Below are 21,834 nucleotides of genomic sequence, written 5' to 3'. Positions count from 1 at the left end.
AACCAAGTTTGCACCATTGTCGGCCACCACCTCTCCGACTCTGAGGCCTCTGGGGGTCAGCCAACTCCTCTCTTGCTCTCGGAGCTTGGCCAAGACGTGGTCTGCCGTCAGCTTGTTCTTGCCCACCGTGACCATCTGCAGCAGCGCTTGGCAGTGGTGGGCCTTCACGCTGCTGCTGAGGCGGGGTTGTTTGGCGGCGGATGGAACCGGATCAGAGCTGGAAGCTGCTGCACTTCCCCTGACCCTGCTGCGGGGTGGCACCACCCACCGTGGTGATGATGCTGCTGTCTCCTCTTCACCCCCTTCCACCAAACTGACCCAGTGCGCGGTGAAGGACAAATAGCGGCCTGTCCCGAACCGGCTGCTCCATGAGTCCATTGTCACATGGACGCGCGCACCAAGCGCATGATCCAGCCCACGCTCCACGTTGGCCTTTACAAAGCAGTGCAGTGCTGGGATGGCCTTGCGTGCGAAGTAGTGCCGGCTGGGGATTGGCCAATCCGGCGCTGCGCACTGCAGGAGCGCACGCATCCGGCTCCCCTCCTGCACAAACGAGTACGGGAGGAGCTGGGAGGACATGGCCCGTGTAAGCAAGCCGTTCAGCTGGCGTATGCGACGGCTGCCGGGAGGCTGAGCCCTGACCACAAAAGAGTCACTCAGCAGGGTCTGGTGGTGGGGGCGTTTTAGGCTTGCACGGGAAGCTGAGGAGGGAACAGAGGAGACCACTGAGGAGGACTGGCTGCCTGAACAGGCCTCAGTGTCAGCAGGAGTGGCAAAGCTGGTTATAGTGCTCTGACCTCTGCAAGGGCCAGCGCCAGCTTCCTTCAGCAGCTTGAATTCCTGATGCTCAGGTTTGTGCTTATTGCCCAGATGGTTGATGAAGCTGGAGGTGCCATAACTGGAGGGGTGAGACCCTCTGCTCAGCTTCACATGGCATAATTTGCACGTTACAAATTTGCTATCCAGTGAGGGCAGATGGAAAAACTGCCATATTGGGGATTGGAGTTTTCCCTTACGTGGCTCAGAACGGGATGCTGCTGTGGATTTTCTCCCGGTGGTGGTTGGGGCCTGGGGTTGAGTGGTGCGGCTGGTGGTAGTCGTGCCACTGACAGATGGAGCAGCAGCCTGCGGGTCACGTACTCCATGCCCACTGCTGCTCCTGCCAATCCCTGCAATGCTCAACCTGCGTGCCATACACACTGACTCCTCCTCCTCAGAGTCAGAGCTGACATGCCCCTCCGGTCGCTGGTAGTCCGGGTCCTTCACCTCATCATCAAACTCCCCTTCGTAAAACTGCTGGGATGATGAGCCCGCCTCAAACTCCTCTTCTGCTGACACATCATGGACGGGCTCCCCCCCAACAATTACTGTCAGCATCTCAGACTCTTCTGTAAAGCCAATTTTGCTGAGAATATTTTCTCTAGGGCTAGGGCTGGTGGTGGTGGCCTCACTGTCACTGGCTTGCTCCTCGTCATGCGCCATCTGCTGCATCACAGACGCGGCGTCCTTCTCCTCCAATCTGCGCCGCTGACCCTGCTTGAAAATTGACGCAACACGCTGCTGCGTCTCTGCAGCGTGACTGCCAGTGGGTAGCGGCGGAATGACTGATGCGGCAGAACTGCTGCCAGAGGCCGCAATGTTGCTCACTCTCCTTCTGGCCTTGCCCCTCCCCCGTCTCACACTGCCAGTGCCAGACATAGTACAAGACTCACTGTCACTGATGAGTCGACGTCACAGATGATGTGTGTGGGGTACTTGGTGCACTTTTATTATTGGCGGCGGGCTTGGAAATGATCAGCAGATTGACAGACAGGAGTACAACAACTAAACACACTGACACTGCTCACTCAGCAGCAGCACAGCAGCAATAATCTGTAGTACTAGCACTGTCTGCAACTACACAATATAAAACCACAGTAGCAGTAGTAATAGCAGCCCAGCCAGCAGCAAGGAGCCTGGAGTGTGTGCACACAGACACAGCACACACAAAGACACAGGACCTAGTAGCAGTAGTAATAGCAGCCCAGCCAGCAGCAAGGAGCCTGGAGTGTGTGCACACAGACACAGCACACACAAAGACACAGGACCTAGTAGCAGGCACAGGCAGCTGCTGCAGCTGAAAGACTGACTGACAAGACTGACTGACACTAACAAATTACACAGACTAGCTAAGCTAACTACAACACAGTAAAACAGTAAAACCAGAAGGTGTTTTAGTGTTAAAACGCTGGGTTATCACTGGGATAATGTACTTGCTTCAGCCAAACACACTGGACAAACTATCTCAGTGGCAGTCACAAAGCAAGGACGAGATTCTTAACATGCCCCCCTCCTTATATACAGGAGGGACTGGCCAAGGTTCCCCTCTGTGATTGGGTGCTTGGGCTTAGGCTGGGAGCGCTCTGATTGGCTGAATGACGTCATGGACATCATGTCCATGGTTACAGTACCCGGATTCGGATATCCGATCGGTATCCGCGGATATCCGGGTTATGCGACCAACTATCCGCATAGAGCTATCCGGATTTCCGTCCAGCTATCCGGAATCCGGATCCGATCGGATAGGCCTAAAAAGTTCGGATATCCGAGTCTATTCGGATATCCGGTATCCTGATGAGCAGCACTGCCTGCAATACTTAATGGGCCCCTGAAGCAGCGGAACTTCAGGGGCCCTCGTGCGGCGGCACGGCCTGCACGGCCGTATGTCCGCCACTGATTCTAATGTGTTCTGGCTAACTGCAGCACTTTCTACTAACACAGTCTCTGTAATAAATCAATGTATCTTTCCCCTGTCAGACTTGTCGGCCTGTGTCTGGAAGGCTGCCAAGTTCTTCAGTGTTGTGGTTCTGCTATGAACTCCCCTTTATGCAGACTGCCTGTGTGTTATTTAGGATTAGAGCAGCTTCTCTCTTCTCTCTCTTATCTTTTACAAGCTGGATAAATCGTCCTCTGAGCTGGCTGGGCTTTCACATACTGAGGAATTACAAACAAGGGCAAAGCTGTTTGCAGGAAGAAAAGAGCAGCCTGAAACTTCAGTTCCCAGGGGAAAGAAACACACAAATGATCTCTTGAGATTCAAAAGGAAGGCTGTATACAGCCTGCTTGTGTATGGATGTATTTTCTATGTGTGGACATACTGTACATCAACCGGAAGCAGTAGATTTGGGCGCATGAGACAAGTGGACAAAAAGGGCGCCCCATTCACTTCCATTATAAATATCGTTTAATTGGCGCTGAACAGGGAAAAAAAGGCGCCGGAGATTATTAACGTTTTAACAAACGGCGCCCGGAGATTTTTAAGGATTTATAACGGCGCCCGGAGATTTTTAAGGATTTATAACTGTTTGTGATGATTTAAGTTTACAAAATGAGCCCGTGACGAATAACGTTTATGAAGATACTAAATCACTATTTCTAAAACATTTCTAAAACATTATTATCCACCCAAAAAAATAATTTACATTTTTTTCTTTACATTTTTTATTTATTAATGTCTGTAAAACATTATTATCCATAGGGGGTTTTAGGTTTAGGCACCAACTGGGGGGGTCTTAGGTTTAGGCACCAACTGGGGGGTCTTAGGTTTAGGCACCAACTGGGGGGTCTTAGGTTTAGGCACCAACTGGGGGGTCTTAGGTTTAGGCACCAACAGGGGGGTCTTAGGTTTAGGCACCAACTGGGGGGTCTTAGGTTTAGGCACCAACTGGGGGGTCTTAGGTTTAGGCACCAACTGGGGGGTCTTAGGTTTAGGCACCAACAGGGGGGTCTTAGGTTAAGGCACCAACAGGGGGTCTAGGGGTTAGGGATAGGTACAGGGAGGGTTTTTAATAAACGTAAATATAAGTTTCACTTTACAAACATGGAAGATTAACGTTTTAAGAATTGCCGATCTCATACACATTATTTAGTGATTTATAAATTCTTAAAACACTATTTATAAACGAAATTCTACACAATATTTCTATAAACGATATTTCTATTTATCGTTTATACCACGCGCCCTTTTTTCCCGACGCCCTTTTCGTACGTACGCCATCAACCTACTTCCTGTTTTGGTGGCCATTTTGTTTGTTTACAAACAAACTTTTAAAAACTGTTTTTAACCACTTTTAATGCGGCGAGGAGCGGCGAAATTGTGACAGAGGGTAATAGGAGATGTCCCCTAACGCACTGGTATGTTTACTTTTGAGCGATTTTAACAATACATATTCTCTTTAATGTGGCGATTGCATTTGTGTTTTTAAAAATAAATACATTGTATTTATTCTTTTCCGGGTCAAAGAGATCACTTGCGTCAGGAAGTGAAAAAACGTAATCGCTCTGCAGCAGTGCTTACAAATGCGCTTTGCACAAAATCGTAGCGTGCAGTGGAGAGCCAGGAGGGGGAAAACGTGCAAAAAAATTTAAAATCACTGCTGTTAGCGATTTTTCTTTTTCTCTCTCTTTTCTTTTTTTTTTTTTTTTTTAGATGTGAACAGAGCCTAAAGAATGGCAATTGCTGGCTGACCAACTGAGTTTGCTTAAAAAGAGTCTGAATATCACAGCTGAAACAAACTTGCAGTGAAGGTGCATACATACATAAAACTTTGACCAATTTTACCACTTCCATGTACTGTAGTATGAGAGCCACCAGATTTTGAATACTATGAATAGAACGTGTAGGTAAACTCTCATACTACAGCGATTTGGTAAAATTGGGAAATCAAAAATGCATGTTTGTACTAGCCCTCAGTTAGGGCCGGGTTTGTACATTTCACCGCCCAAGGCCCATTGTCACCAGCCCCACCGCTCACCTGTAGGGATGTGCTCACGAGTAATTGCAAGTAGCTAGCTACTCAAATTCATGATTCTAATGAGGCTTAATTGAGTCAGGTGTGTGGCTGGGAGAGATTGGGCTAATTACCCAGCTGCCCGCCACTTTTATGCGTATCACAGCCTCACACGCGTCCAATGGGACGCGTTCCACGACTTTGGCCAGAAGGAGGAAGTGCGTGGTACTGAGTCGTGGAACGCATCCCATTGGAGGCATACAAGGCTGTGATACGCATAGAAGCGGCGGGCAGCTGGGTGCCCTAGGCCATGGCTTTTGTGGCCTGGCCTCAAATCCAGCCATGCCCTCAGTGTGAATACACGTAGAAAGGGTGCCATGTAAATCTGGGCACTGGGTGAAGCTGCTAGTAGAATATTGGCAATACTGCCAATATTCTACTAAGGTTTCTACCTCTGCCTAAAGCCTGGTACACACATCCAATTTTGATTTCCCAATTTACCACTTCCCTGTAGTGTGAGAGCTTTCCTACCCAATCTTTTCATCGCATTCAAAATCTGTTAACACTAATATTATAGGAAGGTGATAAAATTTGCCAATCAAAATTGGATGCGTGTACCAGGCTTAAATGATTGGTCAATGTTACCACCTCCATGTAGTATGAGGATCATCAGGTATTGAATACTATGAGCAGATTGTGTGGATAAACCCTCATACTACATGGTTGTGGTAAAACTGGTCAGTGATTGGCCAATCATAATTGAACGTGAGTACCAGGCTTTAGACAAATCCTTGCTCTACGCTACTCCTAAAGCTAACCCTACTGTAAAGTCTTTGCCTAACACTACCTGTCAATTCTTGGTGTAAATTTGGGCTCCAGATTTTTCAGGTGTCCAAAATATACATCAGGCACCGCTGTAACTGCAATTAATCTGTGCTCGGCGCCCAAGTAAGCCTCACTCAGCACGGTCAAACTTTGGTCAGAGTACATGATTTTCAGACTCATATTGATATACCTACTGTATATTGATATTGCCTGGCTGTCCTGTTGATCCTGTGATTGGTCACAGCATCTACTCTGCATACACCATGTGGGTCAGTGGCTAAAAGTATTCAAAGTCAGACCACACTGACTGACTGACTTATAATATATTCAAACACTACTGCAGCCAAATAGATCAACAGGACAGCCAGGCAACCGGTATCACTTAAAAGGAAATAAATATGGCAGCAGGGGCGTAACAATATGGGGCCGCAGCCCTTGCACCCATGGGGGGGAGGGCGCTCAGGGCTGTTTTGGGGGGCAGGAGGGGTCGCAGCATGAGAGAGCATAGCTGCACATCGGCCCCTGGGCTCTCCCCTCAGCGCGCTCCCCTCCTGCAATTATCAGTGGCAGCGGGTGGCGGCAGTAACACATACCTCCATGCGTTCCACGTGCTAGAGGTTCCGATATCTAAGTGTCTGATGCTACTTCCTGTTTAAACACTGCCACTGATAATTGCAGGAGGGGAGTGCGCTGAGGGGAGAGCCCGAGGTGAGGGAGTGTCCCCCCTCCCCGCTGATGTGCGGCCATGCTCTCTCCTCATGCTGTGACTCCCTCCTGCCCCCCAAAACGGCCCTGAGTGGGCCCAGAGGAGCATCCAAATTTTTGCAGGGGGACCCGGGTATTTCTAGTTACGCCCCTGTATGTCAGCCTCCATATCCCTCTCGTTACAGTTGTCCTTTAAGCTCTTTACATTCAGAAAATATATGGAGAGTGATTTTTTTTTTTCCCCTGGTAGTAAATGAAGGGAATCTAAGTGAATCTAGGTCTGAATGAGTCTGCCTGTAGTCGTCCATGCTTTGTAAATGTCCACCAAAGTGACAACCAACCAATGAGCTGAACTGAAGACAAGGTGACCTTAGTATGAAGCCAGTGGGGATTTTTAGTGAAGTGCCAGTCAGTCCCACAAGTAGTGTTTGTTGTATTATTGCAGTTGGCATTCAATTCCCCATAGATTTGGCCTTGCCTGGCTGTTGGAGGCAGAGGAGGAGGATGTAGACAGTCCTGCTACGTGCCAGTCAGCAGGTGCTCTTCTGTTTTGGCTGCAGTTCACTAAGTAGACAGTAGTGTCGAGCTTCATTTTATATTAAACACTCAGCACAAAAGCCGTGGCATGTCCAATATTATTGTGCAATAGTCACAACAAACGCTCATTTCCAGCTGAACCAAATTCTCTTTGCTGTCAAAGCTTTACCTTGCAGTGGGCAAATCGGCTCTGCAGAAAACACCTGCTTTTCTTTGTCTGTCTTCTGTTATATGAGTGCTATCATTATTTCACTATTATTCCTGGCAATAGAGATCTATTTGTTAAATGCATTTCAGCCATGGTTGAAACATTAACAGTTTCTGTGTAGGCAGCCTGAGAAGTTTAAAGAGAAACTGTAGTAAAACATAACGTAATGAGTAACATTGCTTATTTTTTACAATATTTATTTATAAATGTTTTATTGAGTGGTTTCCCATTGTAAACTTTCCTCATTCCAATTTGCGTTCTGACATTTACCATGAACCATGGTCCTTACATCACACTGTGTGTGTGTGTGTGTGTGTGGTGGGGGGGGGGGGGGGTGGGGAGGGGTCACCACACTATCAGCCCTACAGAGGTTCCTGATGATCCGTTTGAGGAAAATAAAATATTTCTCATGGGAAAGGAGGTATCGCCTGCTAACTGGGATGACGTTCAATCTGAGGTTAAAGTTCCTGTTTAAAGAGACACTGGAGCGAAGAAAAAATTACGATATGATTTGTATGTGTTGTACAGCTAATAAATAAAGCATTAGAAGCAGAGACAGAAGTCTAACATTTGTTGCCAGTACAGGAAGAGTTAAGAAACTCCAGTTGTTATCTATGCAAATAGCCATTGAGTTCTACCACTTTGAAGGTGGCAGAGAGCTCTGACTTCTGATTAGGTTATCTCAGCTGTATTGCATTTTTCTTTTGCAGAGAATAGTTCAGGACAGGTCAAAAGGTCACTGCCTGTTCTATAAAAACATTTAGAATGCTGAGTAATTTGTAAATTGCACATATTAAAGAATGATGCAATAATTACCCCTACTACACAACCAGTTCATGATATCATTTTTTTTTTTTTGCTTCAGTGTCTCTAAGTGTTCCAGTAATTATTTTTTTTAAATAGTATATTTCAACACTGGACATATTTTAGTAGTGAAAGCCTTTTCATTAGTTTTGTTTTAATGGTGTACATGTTCTATGTTTTACAAAGTAAAACTGTTTTTCTGCAAATGGACTGTATATATTCTTTTGAATAACTTTTTGAATAAGAGTTGCTTGAATAACGATAACGATCCCATCTGTTACTTGAAGATGACGATCTCCTACTAAATTTTTTTCTTGGGGGTCCTTGACCTCAATCTTGACCTTGACCTCCTTGACTCTGATTTTGATGACAGAGTAATAGGTGAATAAGATCTTGACTTTTTTTTTTTTTTTTAACTTCTGTCATTTTAGTAGAACAACACTAACAGCAGGTAGAGATGGCTCGAACCTCCGATTTTAGGTTTGCGAACCTTGAATGCGAACCTCCGCAAAAAGTTTGGTTCACGCAAACTTTTCGAACCGCAATAGACTTCAATGGGGAGGCGAACTTTGAAAATTAGAAACAAAAGTGATGGAAAAGATGTTTCAAGGGGTCTAACATCTGAGTTTTTGCGTTAAGGAGTGGGATACATGCCAAAAGTCCCGGGGAAAAATCTGGAATTGACGCACAGCAGCGTTTTAAGAGCAGAAATCACATTGCATGCTAAATTGGAGGCCTAAAGTGCTTTAAAACATCTTGCACGTGTATACATCAGTCAGGTGGTGTAATTGGTGTACTGCTTGACACTAACAGACCAAACTCACTGTGTAACGCACCGCACACAGCTGTTTGTGTAGTGACGGCCGTGCTGGACTAGTGCGCACCATGACAAGAGTGCAGGTGATGGTTGCTTTTCAGCCCATATGGTTGCCGGGCTGAGGTAGCTCAATGACAGAACAGTGACTGTCCAGCTGATCAAATCTGGTCTGTCCACATTGAAGCAACAACCTTATTATCTTGGGTGTAACCCCCCGCCCCAAGAGACAGCGGCCTTAAAAATTCAGGAATCTGCCTGGAGTCCTGGACCCTGTTGGTGGTGGCGGAGAAGGCAGTCAAGCGGCCTGCAAGCAGAGATGCTGTGTGGGGAGTGACTTAGTCTTGGGGCATGCAGTCACACGGCATGTAGGCAGAGATGCTGTGTGTGAGGACTGACTTAGTCTTCGGGCAGGCCTGACCGTGCTTTGCAGACCATGTGGTCAGATGGACCCTTGACCCAACGCTGTGTGCCAGAGATAACATCACTTGCCTTTCAACATCACAATACAGTTTGGGTATCACCTTTTTTGAGAAATAATTGTGGCCTGGTAGCTTCCACTGCGGTTTGTGGCTTTGTTTTTGTGTGCTGCTTTTCCTCAGGTGGTCATCCCATTGCAGTTTGTGCTTTCTCATCATGTGCCTTCGGATGGAAGTTGTCCCTATGTGGGTCTTGGTCTTTCCACGGCTCAATTTTTGGTGGCAGAGAGTACAGATGGCATCGCTCTCATTTGGGGCAAACGCACAAAAAAAATTCCACACCGCTGAGCCCTGGGGAGATGGCACTTTGGTGGTGGCGGTGTTAAGTGGGGTGCCAGAATCAGAGCAGGAGGAGGAAGATATGTCACGCTTCCGTGCAGAAGCTGAGGAAGATGAGGTGTTCTGTGTTAAATAGTCAACTACGTCCTGACAATCTTGGGGGTTGATGGTACGCGCCTTCTGAAAACTGTACTTTGGTCCAGGGCCACACAAAATCACGACAGCACGACCTCGAACAGACCTGCCGGGTGGCCTACCTCTGCCTGTTTTGCCCATATTGGGGGGATGAAGTGAAAGGTATGCACTGACTTGACTAATACAATGTGCAGTCACACAGGTGCAGTGAACAGGTATGCAGTGACTGGTATCAATACAAAGTGCAGTTGTCACACACACAGGTACCATGAACAGGTGCAGTGACTGACTGGTATATAACACTGCGTGCGCTCACGTAGGTAGGTAGGTGCACTGAACAGGTGGGTATGCAGTGATTGGTATTACAAATGTGCAGCTGTCACACACACAGGTACTGTGAACAGGTGCAGTGACACTGCGTGCGCTCACGTAGGTAGGTAGGTGCACTGAACAGGTGGGTATGCAGTGATTGGAATTACAAATGTGCAGCTGTCACACACACAGGTACCGTGAACAGGTGCAGAGACACTGCGTGCGCTCACGTAGGTAGGTAGGTGCACTGAACAGGTGGGTATGCAGTGATTGGTATTACAAATGTGCAGCTGTCACACACACAGGTACCGTGAACAGGTGCAGTGACACTGCGTGCGCTCACGTAGGTAGGTGCACTGAACAGGTGGGTATGCAGGGATTGGTATTACAAATCTGCTGCTGTCACACACACAAGTACGGTGAACAGGTGCAGTGGCACAGCGTGCGCTCACGTAGGTAAGTAGGTGCACTAAACAAATACCACCACCAACACTACATGCTGAAGCCAGCCTAGCGTGTACCATTATGATATATCCAAGAGAAAAATGAGCTTGCTTATGGATTTGTAGGATTTTAAAAGCCGACTTACATATATTGGTCAGGCCCAGGATTTGAACCCAGGCCTACCGCGTGGTAGGCTGCTATCTTAACCATTATACCACCAACACAACACACTACAATGCTACATGCTGAAGCCAGCCTAGCATGTACCATTATGATATATCCAAGAGAAAAATTAGCTCTCTCTCTCTAGGACTTGATGCCATTGAACTGAATTTTAAGCTTAAAACCATCAACGGATACCGGCAGAATTTCACAGGCAATTTCGGAATTCCGCCAGATTGAAAAAGCAATTCCGTTCTGACCAAACGGAATGGAATGACCAATTTCCGCATAAAATTGCGGAGAATACAATTCCGCGGAAAGTGGTGACCATCCCTACGAGAGAGAGAGAGAGAGAGAGAGAGAGAGAGAGATCAATCTACATGACTATCTGGGGTTCTCTTCGGACAACTGTTGAACACAAAAGGCAAGGCCATGCCTGGGTGGGCTTGAACCACCTACCTTGCAGTTAACAGCCAAACGCACTAACCAATTGTGCCACAGAGACTGTGTACCACAAAGACTGTGCATGCAGTTATTGTTGAATGATTTTAAGGGGATGTATATGCATGGGCGTCCGCAGAAAAGTGTTCGGGGGGGGGGGGCAAAAAGGGGGGGGGAGGAAAAAGAGGGGCGAAAATTTGGGGTGGTGTTGTGTGGCGCGTGTAGCGTGCCAAAAAATGGAGCTACGCCGAAAAATGGGTGTGGTCATGAACCAGAATGTGGGTGTGGTCGTGGGTGGAGACAAGTTTACATGAACTAAGCAATGGTGGGACATTAGATTAGGACAGTGGTGGCGAAACTTTTGGAGGTCGAGTGTCCAAACTGCAAAGTCACTTTACTATCACAAAGTGCCAACAGCAATTTAAACTAAATACAAACGTTTTAACTCATACATGAACATTATGGAAAATCCAAGTTGAAAATAATCTGTGAAGATAAACAATTTCATCCATCCTACTCCTGAAAAATTTATTAATTTTTTTTAGAACCTCCCAGTTTCATTTTCTGTGTTAAAATGCGGAAAAAAAAGGTTTAATGCTATTGTCTCATATGATGATGATTCAGCTTTTTCCATAGTCTCGCAGTTAGCAATCATGTGACCCCCAACAAGACAAATTCAGCAATCATGAGGCCCCCCATCAAGACGAATTCAGCAATCATGAGGCCCTCAACATGACTAACTCAGCAATCATGAGGCTCCCAACAAGACAAATTCAGCAATCATGAGGCCCCCAACAAGCCCAGTATATGTAGCCAGAGGTATATGTGCCCAGTATATGTAGGCAGGGGTATATGTGCCCAGTATATATAGCCAGGGGAATATGTGCCCAGTATATGTAGGCAGGGGTATATGTCCCCAGTATATGTAGCCAGAGGTGTATGTCCCCAGTATATGTAGTCAGGGGTATATGTCCCCAGTATATGTAGTCAGGGGTATATGTGCCCAGTATATGCAGCCAGGGGTATATGTCCCAGTATATGTAGGCAGGGGTATATGTGCCCAGTATATATAGCCAGGGGTATATGTGCCCAGTATATATAGCCAGGGGTATATGTACCCAGTATATGTAGGCAGGGGTATATGTGCCCAGTATATGTAGCCAGAGGTATATGTCCCCAGTATATGTAGGCAGGGGTATATGTCCCCAGAATAAGTAGCCAGGTGTGCCCCAGCAGGAGGGGAGCAGCGCAGAGAAGAGAGAGAGATATGTGTGGACAGTGGGGAAGGGCGGACGTCTCCCCCCCCTTCCCTCACCTTAGGGGGCTCTCCCTCCCTCACTCTCCCCTCCGGAACGAAGTGTGCAGCGGCTGGGCAGCGGGCGGAACTTACCTCGTCTCGTCGCAGGCGCCGGATGGATTAGCCGCTACTCTGGTCTGGTCCAGACCAGAGTGCGGCACTAGAACTTCCGGTGCAGGAGCGAGACGAGGTAAGTTCCGCCCGCTGCCCAGCCGCTGCACACTTCGTTCCGGACTCCGGAGGGGAGAGCGAGGGAGGGAGAGTCCCCTAAGGTGAGGGAAGGGGGGGAAGACGTCCGCCCTTCCCCGCTATCCGCACATAGCTCTTCCTCTTCTCTGCGCTGCTGGCCACACGAGCACGCAGCCGGGGGGGGGGGGGGGGCAGCGGGCGGCCAGGGTCGGGCAGATGTCCGATTTTGCCATATGTGCGGACGCCCATGTGTATATGTGTCTTTTGGAGGGAGGAAGTAAGTCTGCTCCAAGAAGTTTCAGCATGTAGTGTTGGTGGTATAATGGTTAGGATTAGGGATTATTGGAGTTGGCTTTTAAAATCTTACAAATCCATAAGCAAGCTAATTTTTCTCTTAGATATATCATAATGGTACACGCTAGGCTGGCTTCAGCATGTAGTGTTGTTGGTGGTATAGTGGTGAAGAGAGCTACCTACCGAGCACTAGACCTGGGTTCAATTCCCGGCTAAGACCTGGGTTCATTTCCTGGCCAAGGTATGTAAGCTGGCTTTTGAAATTCTACAATTCCCGGGAAGACGAGACCCTCTTCCCTCCGGGAGGAGGGGAAGGAGTCTACTGAGTAGAAAGACCTCTTATTAGGCAGAAATCAGTTGGGGGGGGGGGGGGAATTTGAATTCCGTAAAATTACGCGAAAATCCGTTTTGTTCTGCGGAATTCCGAAAAACAGCTATAGCAATTCCGTTCCGTCGCTTCGGAACCAGAATCACCAAATTCCAGTCGGTATCGCGGAATCCCTACTGGTGAGTATGCAGTGATTGGTATTACAAATGTGCAGCTTTCACACACACAGGTACCGTGAGCAGGTGCAGTGACACTGCGTGCACTCACGTAGGTAGGTAGGTGCACTGAGCAGGTGGGTATGCAGTGATTGGTATTACAAATGTGCAACTGTCACACACACAGGTGCCGTAGAATGTCTGTGTAGCGTAGGGTGGACCCTTTTAACATCTTGGATCATCCTATGGGGCAAAGAGGGGCAGGACTTTGCCCGTTAGTATGCTGACATGCAGGGCCAGTTCTAAACTTTTTTCTGTCTGAGGCAAACTTGTGAGGATGTGACCCCTGTAATCTCTGCACCTGATGCAAATGTTTTACTTTGCCTTATGAGAGAACTGGCCCTGCTGACATGGAGTCACCAGGGAGATGGAGTGTGTTCACCCCTCATTTATTCTGAAGGCTTACTTCAGTAAAGTTTATGTTGTGTAGTGTATTGTTTGAGCCTGATTTACATAATCGGCCAAAAGAGCCGATTAAGACCGCCTTAGGTAAGTGAAACTTTTTTTTTATTAGCCCCCTTGCCGGCATAAGTATCCATTTAAATGTGGTTGTTCAGTTTATATTATCAGGAAGCCACATTCATCTATGTCTACAATTGTTGCCTGTGCAGGACACTTGACATCAATGATCTTCAAATTCCAGGCGTGGCCAAAATCTTGGATTTCTCCATAATTTTCATTTCAATTTATGTGAAGGTCTCCTCAGAACCGCGTTTTACATGGATACATACTCTCATTCAAAATGAGGCATATTGATTCACTGATACCCCCACAAGCTGAGCACCTCATTTTTCGGAGGTAATTATCTCACGTAGTGGCAGCTCCACAAACTCCTGCTTAGCATTGATAAAATCAAGACTTGATTACATTTGAAGTTTTATGCATGGGGAAGAACAAGCTACAATATTTGGTCCCTGTTGTATATGATCTGGTGAGAGAGCACTTTTACAGGGGACATGTATTTGTTGGCTAACTGGCTGTTATTATTTTAATTGAAACATTTCAAATTATGCCATACAGTTCAATCTCTTAATAACAGATAAGCTGTACCTTAAAAAGCTTCCAATTTAATTATTAAAACTAAAAGTCTGCAGAGCTGTGTAAAGAAATATCTGACATACAGTAAGTAAGTGATAATACAGCTACTATTTGCTGATGATAACTACAACCTTTGTCTCTGGATCATATAATGAAACGGTGGTGGCTAGTGAATAAGAAGTAAACACAAAAGGGGCCGATCCAATTCACTTTTTCTCCTAGGTGATATTTTCACATCTTATCAATAATATGTATTTTAAGCCACCAGCAAGCAAGAAAATACATGGAAAATTTTTACTTTTTCACCTACTTTTTGGTATTTTTTTCAGTTGCAGAGTGATGAAAAGTTGTTTAAAACAGAAGATGAAAAATTATCTCCTAGGAGAGAACTTAGGAGAAAAAGTGAATTGGATCAACCCCAATATGTGTTTGCATTGTTATGTTTTGGCCCCTTTGTTCATAATTAGGGCAAAAAGGATATTGTCTATATAATATTGTGAATTTCACTCATTATGAGAGTACAGTAATGTTTATATAAATTATCAAAGCTAATCTTAGGGGCGTCAAGTATGATACTGAATTCATAGTCCAATAACCAATCTGAACCTATAGCGTGATATTCATCCCTGAAAAAACGTCATTAGCACTTGGCCAGGTTGGAGGTTCCTAGTGAGTTAACACATTTTCATTATTCCCTTTGGTGTTGATGGAATGTTGTCAGAGTGTGAAAAATAAGGGAATCACTTTGCAAATATCCCTACAAGTCAATTAGAGCACCTTTGGTCATAAGGTCACCAAAACAATGTCAAGTACTCGTGTGAAAATGTTAAAACAGAGGCTAAGTCCAAACAATGAACATATTTATAGTAAAATGGTGTGCTACAATGCAGTTGCTGGAGAAATGTAATCGCCAAGATGTTATTTTGATAGAGTAATACATGGAAATGTATATAGCTTAGGATAGTGTTGCAATGATGATACTAAGTTGGGCAGTTTCCATCTGTTACAATGAGGGCATTGCAGTGGCATATTGTACTAAAAGGCAATCTTATGGTGCCCACACGTTACAATTTTTTTTTAATTAGATCATTTTGTTCGATTATTCTGTTAGATCAAAACTACAGATTTTTTTTCAACATGTCCAATTGGATTTTTATTAAAAAAAACTGGATAATCATTCATTATTTCTTGATCAAAAAAAAAAAAAAAGATTATTTTCAATTTAATCGTTTTGGTCGAATAAACGGTAACATTGAACATTTTTATTGTACCGTTTATGGGCACCTTAAGTGCCATCTGTATTATGAGGACTACAGTACTTGCATAGAGTTTGGCCATTGTCAAAACTTCACTTTCACTAATGAAAGCACTAAAGTTGCATACACATACACAATTTCAATTGGTCAATTTTACCACTTTAATGTAGCATGATTGATAACTTACATACACAGTCTGTTCATAGTTTTCAAAATCTGTTCAAGAAGGTTGAGGATGAGTATATGCACCCTATTGAAAGAAACACAGAGACAACATGAGCCCAGATGGTGCAGTATGTCACAGAGATTGATGAACAAATTAAATGGTATTGAAATAATACTCAAAAAGGCAGGTTTCAGAAGGGCAACCGACCACTGCAGGCAGGTGGAAATGCACAAACTCAACTCCACTCAGGGTACCAGGAGACCTGGCAAAGGTCGCGCTCTTGAAAAAACTCTTACACACTGGCAAACTAGGTAGTGTCAGAGACCACCAGTGGTCAGGTGTAGGAGCACCCCACGGATGGGGTGAGACACAGTAAAAAGGGCTAAAGAGGTGCCCAAGGTGAATAAAATACATTAAAAGCAACTAAAATATAAATAAATGAGGTGGCTTACCTCAATGATGACAGTTTGGGAAGAACAACCGCCACTCAAAACGATCTTTTACTGCAAATTACAAACCTTTTATTGTAGAGAGAGAAAAAACGTAGAAACCACCCTGTTAAAAAAAAGAACCCCCATAAAAACAAGATCTGGGCATCATTCTAGGAGTACTCCTGGAACACTTACACGCCTCAAATAGCCACTCATGCGCACACAGACTGGTCGGCCGACCTTATTGACTGATGCACATGAACAAGTAGGGACCGCGGAACACTTCAACTCAGGGATTAGAGCAACCTTTCCACTTGAATTCTGATATCCTCATGTGAACCCTCTACTCAGCATGGAATACAGTTCATTCATAGAAGATGGGTAACAAAGCGTCCGTTTGCCAGCAAGGATTACTCATGGGAACACCATCCCAGCGGTATAATGCATCAAGCATGTAGAGGCTGTAAAAGCCAAACACCGGTTTTTCATAATATGTCTTACCTCAATGATGACACACACATATAGGAATGGATATTTATTAGTAAAAAAAAAGCACAGGCAACGCGTTTCGTTAACTCGCCCACTTCCTCAGGCCAAATAAAGTGCCACTGAATGCCAGTAGCCGGATTCAAGGCACCTCTGTTGGTCTTTATACTACATGGAAATGGTAATTTTGACCAATAATTGGCCTATTAAAGATAAATGTGTGAACGCACCCTTAAGTCTGGTACACATCTTCAATTTTGATTGGACAATGACTGACCAATTTTACCACTTCCATGTAGTATTAAGGTCAACAGATTTGTAATATGATGAACAGTTTGTGTAGGTAAACTCTCATTCTACATGGAGGTGGAAAAAATGGTCAGTGATAGTCCAATCAAAATTGAAGGTGTGTACCAGAGGAACTGTGTCACTAGCAAAAGCCATCTCATAATCGCTGCAGGCAGCCAAGCCGTCTGCTTATATAGGGCTATGGCTGCCTTATGCTGGGAATACACCATGAGTTTTTCGGCAGCTAGATTGCTGGATAGATATTTTCAGTCAGGTCCGATCTGATTTTGATCGTTTTTCTGATCGATTTTCTCATAGAAATGAATGGAAATCGACCAGAAAAATTAACGGAAAACCGTTCAGTAAGTAAATCTGCCCAAAAAACTAATTGTATATTCCCAGCATTACAGTAGATGCTGTGGCATCAGACAGCCAATAGGCTGCTCACCTCCACCAGGATGAATGAGAGCATACCATCTTAAATTGGAGGGCTGTAGGCATCTTGGGGCTGCCTGCCTTGGTCACTTGGCATTATGGGAATAACACAAAAAAAATCTGTATTTGCCTGAGGAATATAATAATTTTTGGGGTCGGCGAGACCCAAATTCGAACAGCTATTTTCAGCTCAAAGTTAACAGTGACCCTAATTTAAACACCAACCCTATCTACAATATAAAGCAAGAATAATACAAATCCTAAGGAAAAATATGTATACCTGTAAACATTAAAAAATGCTTAAAATACTTAACTTACTGTGCAAGCATTGCTTTCTTAAAAAAAATAAAAAAACTTGTTTAAAGGCATCAATACTGTTTTCATCCATGTTTCAGTGACATGCATCTGCTACTGTCGTGTTGACTCTGCCACCAGTGATTGGGGTCAATCCCAGGACACAGAGTTTAAGTGGCCAACTAGTCTTACTAGAGTGACTTGCAAGGAATTACTAACCCTAGTTGGAAACAGGGTAGCATTGCAGCAGCCAAGGACTCCAGCAGCAATCAAAAGTATTTTGGCTGCCCCAAGAAATGATGAGCCCATGACCCAAAGATACAAAATGTATCTACTGTCATGTTGCCCTGCTGAACAGGTAACCCACAAATAAGGTTCTGATCAGGCCCAGTACAGGCGTACCTCCATATTTACTATCTTATCAATAAAGAAGCATGAGTAAAATTAGAAGTACTTTCCACAGTCCAGACACCTTATTTGCTGGCCAACCATAACATGTTTTTTCCCTTGGTGGAGAGGGTTTTTTTTGTTTCTTAGTATTGTATTGCTGTGATTGGCCAATCAATGTTCACATCAACTGACACTAATTTTCAGCAACAGAAATTACAACAGGTCATACCTTTATTTGCGCTACTAATGAACAGTGATAAAATATATTAAAATTAAGAAGTGTTGCTGTTTTGGCTTCCATTGTGTGATCCCTTAGCATAAGATTGCAGCTGTTACAGATAGCTTGTTCAGACATAAGTAGATGTGACTACGTACCCAACCCAGGAAGCATCCTGCACACACCTTTCATTAATCTTCTCTGTTTACCGGGTATCAAAAACACTCCATGTTCAAATTCAGCAAGGATGTCAGAGCTGGGTTATGACACTCAGGCATCTATATCAAGATATATTATTGTAATGCCACAAGTACTGTACAGAAATAAGTGCAGTCAGTTCCAATATTCTGTTATCTTTACATTTTTGGTGCAGACAACACTAAATACCTAACTGATTTTATAGCCAGGCAACAACCCCTCCTAAGCTACAAACTATGTTTTTTGAAAATTCAAATGAATCACCCATGTGTAAAATAAGTACCAGTTTATGAAACTCACTGACCAAAACAATTCCTTCTGAGTGTGGCACCCTAAGGCTTTCTCCTACTGGCTATACACAATTCAACCAAATCAATCAATTTTCCTGTTTTTTCTTTATATATAAAAGTGATTTGATTCAATTGCTAAAAAAATCGATTTTTTTCAGAAATTCTCAAAAGTCTGACTGGATATGTTGTAAAAATCAGACAGAACAAAAAAATAATAATGTTTATTTAATCTTTTATTTTTTTATTTTTTTTACTTTCTAAAAAATCAATCATGTTACATAGTTACATAGTTATTTTGGTTGAAAAAAGACATACGTCCATCGAGTTCAACCAGTACAAAGTACAACTCCAGCCTGCTCCCTCACATATCCCTGTTGATCCAGAGGAAGGCGAAAAAACCCCCACAAGGCATGGTCCAATTAGCCCCAAAAAGGGAAAAATTCCTTCCCGACTCCAGATGGCAATCAGATAAAATCCCTGGATCAACATCATTAGGCATAACCAGGGCCGTATCTATTAAGAGGCACCCGTGGGCCGGTGCCATGGGCGGGTCCTCGGGGGGGGGCGGCCACCTATAGTTCAATATTTTTTTTTTATTTTTTATTTTTATTTTTTTATTCATAAACTTACATTTTTTTTTTATTTTTTTTTGTTGGGCGGGGGGGGGGGGGGGGGGGGGGGGGGGTGCGGGGGGAGCGGCGGGGAGCGCACCTACAGATGACGAGGGGAGCTCTCACCCCCGCCCTCCAGCACAGTGGCAGCGGCCGGCCAGGAGTCAGGACTTGATCCTGGTCTCTGCATGCCGCCTCCTGGTCTAGTGACGTCACTAGACCAGTAGGCAGCATGCAGAGTTCAGGATCATGTCTGCCACTCTGCTGGAGGGCGGGAGCGAGTCGGGAGAAGCGTGAAGGACGCGCTGGCAACTGCAGCCCAGCTTCCCAGCCAGGAGCCAGCTCGCCCAGCCAGGTAGGTACCCAGCCAGCACACTGCCCAGCCAGGTACCCAGCCAGCCCACTGCCCGGCCAGGTACCCAGCCAGCCCGCATGCCCAGCCAGGTACCCAGCCAGCCCGCATGCCCAGCCAGGTACCCAGCCAGCCCGCATGCCCAGCCAGGTACCCAGCCAGCCCGCATGCCCAGCCAGGTACCCAGCCAGCCCGCATGCCCAGCCAGGTACCCAGCCAGCCCGCATGCCCAGCCAGGTACCCAGCCAGCCCGCATGCCCAGCCAGGTACCCAGCCAGCCCGCATGCCCAGCCAGATACCCAGCCAGCCCGCATGCCCAGCCAGGTACCCAGCCAGCCCGCATGCCCAGCCAGGTACCCAGCCAGCCCGCATGCCCAGCCAGGTACCCAGCCAGCCCGCATGCCCAGCCAGGTACCCAGCCAGCCCGCTGCCCAGCCAGGTACCCAGCCAGCCCGCTGCCCAGCCAGGTACCCAGCCAGCCCGCATGCCCAGCCAGGTACCCAGCCAGCCCGCATACCCAGCCAGCCCACTGCCCAGCCAGGTACCCAGCCAGCCCGCATGCCCAGCCAGGTACCCAGCCAGCCCGCATGCCCAGCCAGGTACCCAGCCAGCCCGCATGCCCAGCCAGGTACCCAGCCAGCCCGCATGCCCAGCCAGGTACCCAGCCAGCCCACATGCCCAGCCAGGTACCCAGCCAGCCCGCATGCCCAGCCAGGTACCCAGCCAGCCCGCATGCCCAGCCAGGTACCCAGCCAGCCCGCATACCCAGCCAGCCCACTGCCCAGCCAGCCCGCATGCCCAGCCAGGTACCCAGCCAGCCCGCATGCCCAGCCAGGTACCCAGCCAGCCCGCATGCCCAGCCAGGTACCCAGCCAGCCCGCTGCCCAGCCAGGTACCCAGCCAGCCCGCATGCCCAGCCAGGTACCCAGCCAGCCCGCATGCCCAGCCAGGTACCCAGCCAGCCCGCATGCCCAGCCAGGTACCCAGCCAGCCCGCATGCCCAGCCAGGTACCCAGCCAGCCCGCATGCCCAGCCAGGTACCCAGCCAGCCCGCATACCCAGCCAGCCCACTGCCCAGCCAGGTACCCAGCCAGCCCGCATGCCCAGCCAGGTACCCAGCCAGCCCGCATGCCCAGCCAGGTACCCAGCCAGCCCGCATGCCCAGCCAGGTACCCAGCCAGCCCGCATGCCCAGCCAGGTACCCAGCCAGCCCGCATGCCCAGCCAGGTACCCAGCCAACCCGCTGCCCAGCCAGGTACCCAGCCAGCCCACTGCCCAGCCAGGTACCCAGCCAGCCCGCATGCCCAGCCAGGTACCCAGCCAGCCCGCATGCCCAGCCAGGTACCCAGCCAGCCCGCATGCCCAGCCAGGTACCCAGCCAGCCCGCATGCCCAGCCAGGTACCCAGCCAGCCCGCATGCCCAGCCAGGTACCCAGCCAGCCCGCATTCCCAGCCAGGTACCCAGCCAGCCCGCATGCCCAGCCAGGTACCCAGCCAGCCCGCTGCCCAGCCAGGTACCCAGCCAGCCCGCTGCCCAGCCAGGTACCCAGCCAGCCCGCATGCCCAGCCAGGTACCCAGCCAGCCCGCATGCCCAGCCAGGTACCCAGCCAGCCCGCTGCCCAGCCAGGTACCCAGCCAGCCGGCATGCCCAGCCAGGTACCCAGCCAGCCCGCATGCCCAGCCAGGTACCCAGCCAGCCCGCTGCCCAGCCAGGTACCCAGCCAGCCCGCTGCCCAGCCAGGTACCCAGCCAGCCCGCATGCCCAGCCAGGTACCCAGCCAGCCCGCATGCCCAGCCAGGTACCCAGCCAGCCCGCATGCCCAGCCAGGCACCCAGCCAGCCCGCATGCCCAGCCAGGTACCCAGGCAGCCCGCATGCCCAGCCAGGTACCCAGGCAGCCCGCATGCCCAGCCAGGTACCCAGCCAGCCCGCATGCCCAGCCAGGTACCCAGCCAGCCCGCATGCCCAGCCAGGTACCCAGCCAGCCCGCATGCCCAGCCAGGTACCCAGCCAGCCCGCATGCCCAGCCAGGTACCCAGCCAGCCCGCATGCCCAGCCAGGTACCCAGCCAGCCCGCATGCCCAGTTAGGTACCCAGCCAGCCCGCATGCCCAGCCAGGTACCCAGCCAGCCCGCATGCGGAGC

The 21,834-nt window shown here is 47.6% G+C and overlaps 1 long non-coding RNA gene across 1 annotated transcript in view; it reads right to left on the bottom strand.

The window, feature by feature from the left end:
* LOC137521297 (uncharacterized) overlaps nucleotides 1–18,560 on the bottom strand; it is an 83,426-nt gene extending 64,866 nt beyond the window's left edge. The window contains exons 1-2 of the long non-coding RNA XR_011022087.1: nucleotides 18,397–18,560; nucleotides 15,719–15,781 (exon numbers count right to left, since the gene is read on the bottom strand). This is a non-coding gene — a long non-coding RNA (uncharacterized lncRNA). The remainder of the gene's footprint in view (nucleotides 1–15,718; nucleotides 15,782–18,396) is intronic.
* Nucleotides 18,561–21,834: the final 3,274 nt, after the last annotated feature.

The sequence above is a fragment of the Hyperolius riggenbachi genome, chromosome 6 (genome assembly GCF_040937935.1).
Source record: "Hyperolius riggenbachi isolate aHypRig1 chromosome 6, aHypRig1.pri, whole genome shotgun sequence".
Classification (NCBI taxonomy): Eukaryota; Metazoa; Chordata; class Amphibia; order Anura; family Hyperoliidae; genus Hyperolius; species Hyperolius riggenbachi.
Note: the sequence above shows the minus strand (reverse complement) of the source record. Positions and strands in the feature narration are given on the sequence as shown.